The following is a 7,500-nucleotide window of genomic DNA, read 5'->3' as shown; positions in this document are numbered from 1 at the left end:
CCCATGTGACTCTACCCTCCCTAGCAACTGGCCCAATCTAGTTGCTTAGGAGACCTGATTTGCACACCCTGCAGCTACTGACCGCCAACAGCCCTATGACATGTTACCAGGTAGCTCACTCTGATCTCTAGAAGACCAGCTGAGAAACACATTTCACATTTCCCAGAAAACCTCTTAACACCTTTACTGAAATACAGACGATCCTACACAGTCTCCTGTACTGTAACCATGGCAATTAAACAGTAATTCAGCATGTGGCTTTTACATAATTCACTGAAACAAGCTAAAAGAGCATCAACATGTCCATTACAGTAATTGAGCACTAATGAGATGTCTGTGCTGAGTGACAATATGAGGATGGACTCGACACACACAGTCAATCGCCCTGTGGGATCAGAACAACAGGGTTTGTGCACGCAGTGTCTCGGATACAGCGAGGACTCGTGGCAAAGATCCACCTGAGCAACTAAACCACTTTAAAACGAAGAGATCTCAACTCTCCAACCCTGTAATATTTTTTAAATAAAACGAAAGGCTCATTTGTGTTGCTAACGCTCATTTCATAGCTAACGTTTGAGGTGTGCTAAATACACACAATTCAATAATATATCCACAGCTTGATTGGAAATGACGGCCAATAGAAATATTTGGTCTTCCCCGAGGCCTCCTCCCAACTGGACGTGCCTGAAACACCTCTCTTGGGAGGCGCCCAGGGGGCACCCTTACCAGATGCCCAAACCACCTCAACTGGTTCCTTTCGAGAAGAGGAGGAGGAGTTACCGTGCCTGGAGGAAGCTCGGGCACCCGCCTGAGCCAGGCCCAGACGGAGGGCTCGCCGGGCGAGTCCCTGGTGGCCAGGTTTCAACTTGCACCTAATGAAGCCATTTTATGCGGTTCGAAGTCACGCCTATTCGCGATCTTTGCATTGACTTTGTATGTAATCGCTACAAGAAAACGCCGCTTCAGGTTGTATGTGAACACACCATAAGAGCAGCGAGATGTGCTAAGAGCTACTGTATGTCTCTCTTTTCATTTATTGTTTTTACATGACATATTTTAGCCAGCAGGTGGCGGAAGAGACCATTTCATGCGGTAATATGAGCCAGTGACATGAAGTGAGTCAGCATCAGTCAGTGTTTTCATTCATCAGCACTACGTGATCGTCAGACGCTACTAAAGCCTCTAAAATAGTATGATTCCGCTTTTAAAACTAACAACTTCAGCATTACAGCTCATCACAGCTGAGAGACACAACAAACTGATTAATTACACAATGGGTGTGGTCTAAAATACTGAACGACTCTTGTGCACCTACAGCACTGGGTCTGTGGCTGAATCACAGAAATGCTGATGTAGGGCCATATCGCACGATAGCGAGTGTAATATTACTTAAATATTGAGTGTTTATAAGGTGCTATTTGTAATATTTGAACTGTACTAAATCATAAAATGACCATAATATGGCATTAGAGAATTACGAAACATGCTAAGTTGAATTACTGGCTACTCTGATAACAACGTGTGGCAGGGTCGTGATGCTACGCACCGCCTCTAATCAGGCTAATTAGCCCTCAAGAGGGATAAAGGCCTACTCAAAGACGGACAGCAGATTTACAGACAGCTGTCCCTTTACACTGGTGATGGTTCTCACATCCTCTTTTCCATTAATCCCTTTACACTGGTGCCGTAAACCCGACTCCTAGTCAACCTTTATCCCTCTCGAGGGCTAATTAGCCTGATTTGGGGCCGGGTGTAGCATCACCACTCTGCCCTCCTACCTCCAATATTCTACTTTGGAAGTTTCCATGTTTATGTTTTGGCCTGTGTGATCCCGCCCACTGCCCCCTCACCAATAGTATTTCAACAACGCCGGGTGGCCAGCTTTAGATCGGAGATAACCGGTTCCACCCAGACCTAAAAAGCCTCGCCATCCGTCTAAAAACCACCATGACGACGCGTAGTAAAACAAGGATAAACATTGGAGACATGTTCAGATTCACGCGCTCCTGTTATGCGGCTCCTCATTCTGGCAACCCGCATGAGCTTGGAGTCTGGGGCGGGGAGGACAACTCTCCAATATCGTCGTCACTCTTACCCATAGCACCTTTAAAGGCAAACATATGCACGACGGCGAGGAACGATATTGTGTTCACCTCCGGCTTCCATGTAGACCTCAGTGTGGGCAAGCTCAAGGCTATCAGAGTCTATGTGGAAGCTGGACAGAAACACAGTTGGTCAGGAACAGAAGCTGATGGCACAGCTTGGAGTTGAATTAGTTTCCACAGAGGCTGGCATTAATCTCTGGCTTATCTAATCAGCTCCTTGACGGTCTGTCCCCTAATGACAGCAGCTTGGCCTATTTGGGAAAGACTTGGTGAATGTAGGTCTACCGCTCCTCTGATATTTGCTCAGAGCTTCTGCTGCACATTTACCTGTTCTTATACCCTTTATTTAATGACAGACGCTTCATGTTTGAGTGACCCATTCATTAAGGTGGTTTAATTATACAGCTCGCTTTGGTTTTATTGTACTATCAGCCTAGTCCATTATCCCAGCAGACAATTGATTAACACAGGGTTTGTGTGTACATGTGAGTGAATGACCTCTTGTTAGCTAATGCTTTTAGCCTACAATCACAACACATAAATGAGTCCACAATTACAGCCCTTGATGTGGATGGCAGAAGCGCTTTCATTTCAATCGCTTGTAAATAACGGACGTCCTGGAGTTAAACAGGAACTGGTCACTTTTGGGGTGGGGGGGTGGGCGCTGCTGTTGAATGAGCTTGACTTGTTTTGAAACTTCATTAAAAATCCCAGAGATACGGGGCCAAAATTGCATCTCCATTAAGGGTGTAAATCAGACGCTTCATCACCTAAATCATCTTATATCGATTCTCTTGGCCAGCGATCGCATTTTAAGGCGCACACGGTTGACGCGTGCGGGCGGATAGCGGAACACAGACCCTGTCCCACATGAAAAGGATATTTAGCGCTCATAAAGTGAGGGAAGTGCAGGGCGCGGCTGACAACCATAGACTGTAAAAAGATGGGCGACGCCTCGCTTTTTCCATTGGTGAGAACTGAAGCTCAGTGTCCCGATATGGCGCTGACATCTTGGGACTCGAAGTCCGCGCAGTTGCGTATTTCGGGACCAGACTCCGCGCAGTAGTGAGCAGGAAGTAAAGTCACAAATCAAGGTCCCCGCCTCACTCGCTGAATCAATCGCAAGCACACTCCTTTGACTTTTTAACTTATGATGGTGTGAAATAATTAATTATAGAAATTTAGATATTAAATTTAAAGCCCAATCTCCTCAGTCCTCCCAAGATCCCTAAAAAAGTCAGTTGGTGCTTCAGTTCGCCAGAGAACCTGTCAATCACAGCTGTCAATCATGATGTCACAGCAGCTTTTATAGCATCAAATAACTAAAAACAAACTTATTTTGAAAAACAAACACTTGAAATGACATCAACGGATAGAAACGACAGTAAATGACAGAAACTATCTTTGGAAAAAGATATGTGAAGTGTAATTTCATTGTTTAGTTGGTCTCACGCCCCGCTGAATAACATGGGGAGGCGGGCTTATGACGTATACTAGGACCACAACCGGGGGCTGATCGAGACGTTTTGGCTTCACTTTTGAGGGCTTGTGCGGCACACTTGATTGTATCGATAACATTGGATCGCTGAAGTAGTGTTACACCCCTAGTCTCCATGGGTGATTCAATTGTTACATTTTCATTTGACTGTCATTTCCTGCATGTATATCTTTAACCAGAAATAAGATTATAATATAGCATATGAGAGTGGACAGTACGCTGAGGCGGAGTTTGGCTTGTGTTTGGAAACATGAGTGAATCAGTGTGTTTCCAGGAGGATTGAGCAATGAATGATGATACTGACAGCTGAACACACACAGCAGATCTGAGTCAGCACATGACAACACGTGCCACGAGAACACACCACTCAGGGGTCAGGGGTCATCGACTAACACACATCCAGTGTTGTACAAAGTATTCAGTTGTCATACTTGAGTAAAGATGCCTTCATGGAAATTGACTCAAGTACAAGTTGCTCATGAGAAAACGACTGTTAAGTTTTCCATAATTCAAAGAAAATAAATAAAAAACACCTATTTCTGTGTGTTTATCACAGTAGTTTGAACACATACAATAACAACTATTGATTATTGATCATTATTAATGATACAACAATTAAGTTTCCTTTCAAATGAGACCAAAATGTGATGTTTACTTCACTGAACGTGGGTAAGAGGAGCCTTCAGATTTGGGAGTGTTCGTTTCAGGTCGGAATTCCTAAATCCCTGAAGAGTTGAACAGGTTAAAACTCAATGTATAGAATTTATAGAAGTGTTTTCTAACTAAGACAGGCACAGGAGGCTACAGGAGTCCAAAATGAATACATTCCCAAAAGCAATTTACTGTGGAACCAAAATGTCAATAATAAAAAGAAAATGAAGATTTCCCAATTTTGGAATGCCCAATTCCCAATGTGCTCTAATGGTGCTTTCACATACAAAGTGAAGAAAATTTCCACTTTGCATTGCTCGTGTGAGTTTGACCGCTGGATTATAAGTGTGTATTTAAACTTGGCGCCCGCCAGAAGTATTCCGAGTATTCCCGCTTCTTCTGAAAAGGATGGGAGGAGGGGCTTCTATGACTTGGTTCATAGTAAAGTTCAACCGATAGCTGGAATCAAGTAGACGCGCATATTTTCATATTTCCTCCAAGCCATGTCTTTATTCGTCCGGTCTCTGCACATGTATGACGTTGTGTCATGTACGACACACCGCTACAACCGCTTCTGTCATCCATTTTTCCAGATTTCTTCTGCTACTCCGTCAGTGACATCCGGACTTTCACGACAACGCGTCATGCGGATTTCTCACTCGAGCGAAAACGTGAATGAAGCGATTTCACGTGTTCGAGTCGCGCCATCCGACGTGAATTCGAGTCTATTCGCATCTTTGTGTGTAATCGAGCCGCTTGAAATGCTCGCTTCGTGTTGTATGTGAACGCACCATAAGTCCTCGTGGTGGTGTAGTGACTCGCCTCAATCTGGGTGACGGAGGATGAATCTCAGTTGCCTCCGCATCTGAGACCGTCAATCCACGCATCTTATCATGTGACTTGTTGAGCGCTGCTATCGCGGAGACGTAGCACGGTGGAGGCTTCACACTATTCTCTCACGCATCCACGCATCAACTCACCACACTTCCACCAAGAGCTGAGAACCACATTGTAGCCAACCACGCAGGAGGTTACCCCATGTGACTCCACCCTCCCTAGCAACCGCCCAATTTGGCTGCTAAGGAGACCTGACTGAGTCACTCACCACACGCTCCACCGAGAGCTGCAGAACCACATTATAGCTGACCACGAGGAGGTCACCCCATGTGACGCTATACTCTCCCTAGCAACCAGGCCAATTTGGTTGCTAAGGAGACCTGGCTGGAGTCACCAGCACACCCTGGATTCAAACTCACGACTCCAGCCGTGATAGTCAGTGTCAATACTCGGCTGAGATACCCAGACCCAAGGAATAATAATAACAATAAAAACAATCAAAAACTATCGATATAGATTTATCAAATAACCGCTCCATAACGCATATCGGTTGAGCACTATTTCTTACTTGGAACTAAACTGACAGAGAACCCTTACAAACGAGACAGCCTAAGTCTCCGATTATTAATGAATAAAACAGAGTGATCAATTAATTACGCCTACAAGAGGTGCAACACAGAGTGATGGATTAATTACGCCTATAAGAGGTGCACACAGAGTGATGGATTAATTACGCCTATAAGAGGTGCACACAGAGTGATGGATTAATTACGCCTATAAGAGGTGCACACAGAGTGATGGATTAATTACGCCTATAAGAGGTGCACACAGAGTGATGGATTAATTACGCCTATAAGAGGTGCAACACAGAGTGATGGATTAATTACGCCTATAAGAGGTGCACACAGAGTGATGGATTAATTACGCCTATAAGAGGTGCACACAGAGTGATGGATTAATTACGCCTATAAGAGGTGCACACAGAGTGATGGATTAATTACGCCTATAAGAGGTGCACACAGAGTGATGGATTAATTACGCCTATAAGAGTGCACACAGAGTGATCGATCAACTACGCCTATAAGAGGTGCACACAGAGTGATGGATTAATTACGCCTATAAGAGGTGCACACAGAGTGATGGATTAATTACGCCTATAAGAGGTGCACACAGAGTGATGGATTAATTACGCCTATAAGAGGTGCACACAGAGTGATGGATTAATTACGCCTATAAGAGGTGCACACAGAGTGATGGATTAATTACGCCTATAAGAGGTGCACACAGAGTGATGGATTAATTACGCCTATAAGAGGTGCACACAGAGTGATGGATGGTGTAACTGGACACACAGTCCGTGTGCAGTGGCTGTGTGTATTTCTCTTTCAGAGCCGCTTTTATCACATTTCACAATCATTTATTACAATCATCTCTTTCCATTACAAGCTTCAAGACAAACCCCTGTGATTATTCTGCTCATCTCACGGACAAAGGATCCATTCATCAGACTCGTTTAGCTGCTGTACACACACTGTAAATATCTTCGACAGGAAGTCTCTACGCTACAGGTGGAGCATAAACCCGTCAGATGCGCCTCTAAAGCTCAGCACACGTGACCTCGTGCACATGTGTTCACTTCATGGGGAGCAGTCCTTCACAGAGGGGTCGCGTTCCCTCTGGTCCTAAACACGGGGATTTTCAGCCTCGCAGGGAGGAATCGGTTTTATTTTGTAAATAATAAAAGAGTCATCTGGTGCACGATCAGTAAGTGGTTTCTAATGCCCGATACTGGCATCTCTAAAGCATATTTATGCATTGACAAGAGTCTAGATCCGGCTATAGATCCGCTATAGGAGTAGTTTGGACGCTCTGCACCGCACATAAGTCACTTAAAGGGAATGTTTGTAAATCTGTTCTGACATCGCTTCAGTGACCTGAAGTCTGTAAATATGACGCAATGTTAGGGAGACTTCCTGTTTGCACTGGCCGGAAAATCCAGTCACACAGGACCGTCTGCATGTTCTCAAACAGCAGCACAATCAGGGGTGTGCACGAAGCTTAACAGATGAACTAGTGGAAGTGCTTTTATAAAATTATCAGCGCCACATTTCTGCTTTTAAACCCTCCAGAAATACCCCAATGACTTCCATTGGAAGTGTCTCGCATTTCGGTCACACACATTTGTGACCGAGCTTTAACGCCCTGTCTGATGTCTTGAGATGTTGCTTCAATATATCCACATAATGTTCCTTCCTCATGATGTCATCTATTTAGTGAAGTGCACCCGCCCCTCCTGCAGTACCCCCACAACATGATGCTGCACCCCCATGCTTCACTGTTGGGATGCTGTTCTTCAGCCTTTTCCCGCCAAACATAACGATGCTCATTACGCCAAACAGTTCAATATGT

The 7,500-nt window shown here is 44.7% G+C and overlaps 1 protein-coding gene across 1 annotated transcript in view; it reads right to left on the bottom strand.

Annotated features, from left to right (window-relative positions):
• LOC127650376 (A-kinase anchor protein 9-like) overlaps window positions 1-7,500 on the bottom strand; it is a 112,301-nt gene that overhangs the window by 103,734 nt on the left and 1,067 nt on the right.

This window comes from Xyrauchen texanus, chromosome 10, assembly GCF_025860055.1.
Source record: "Xyrauchen texanus isolate HMW12.3.18 chromosome 10, RBS_HiC_50CHRs, whole genome shotgun sequence".
Lineage (NCBI taxonomy): Eukaryota > Metazoa > Chordata > Actinopteri > Cypriniformes > Catostomidae > Xyrauchen > Xyrauchen texanus.
Note: the sequence above shows the minus strand (reverse complement) of the source record. Positions and strands in the feature narration are given on the sequence as shown.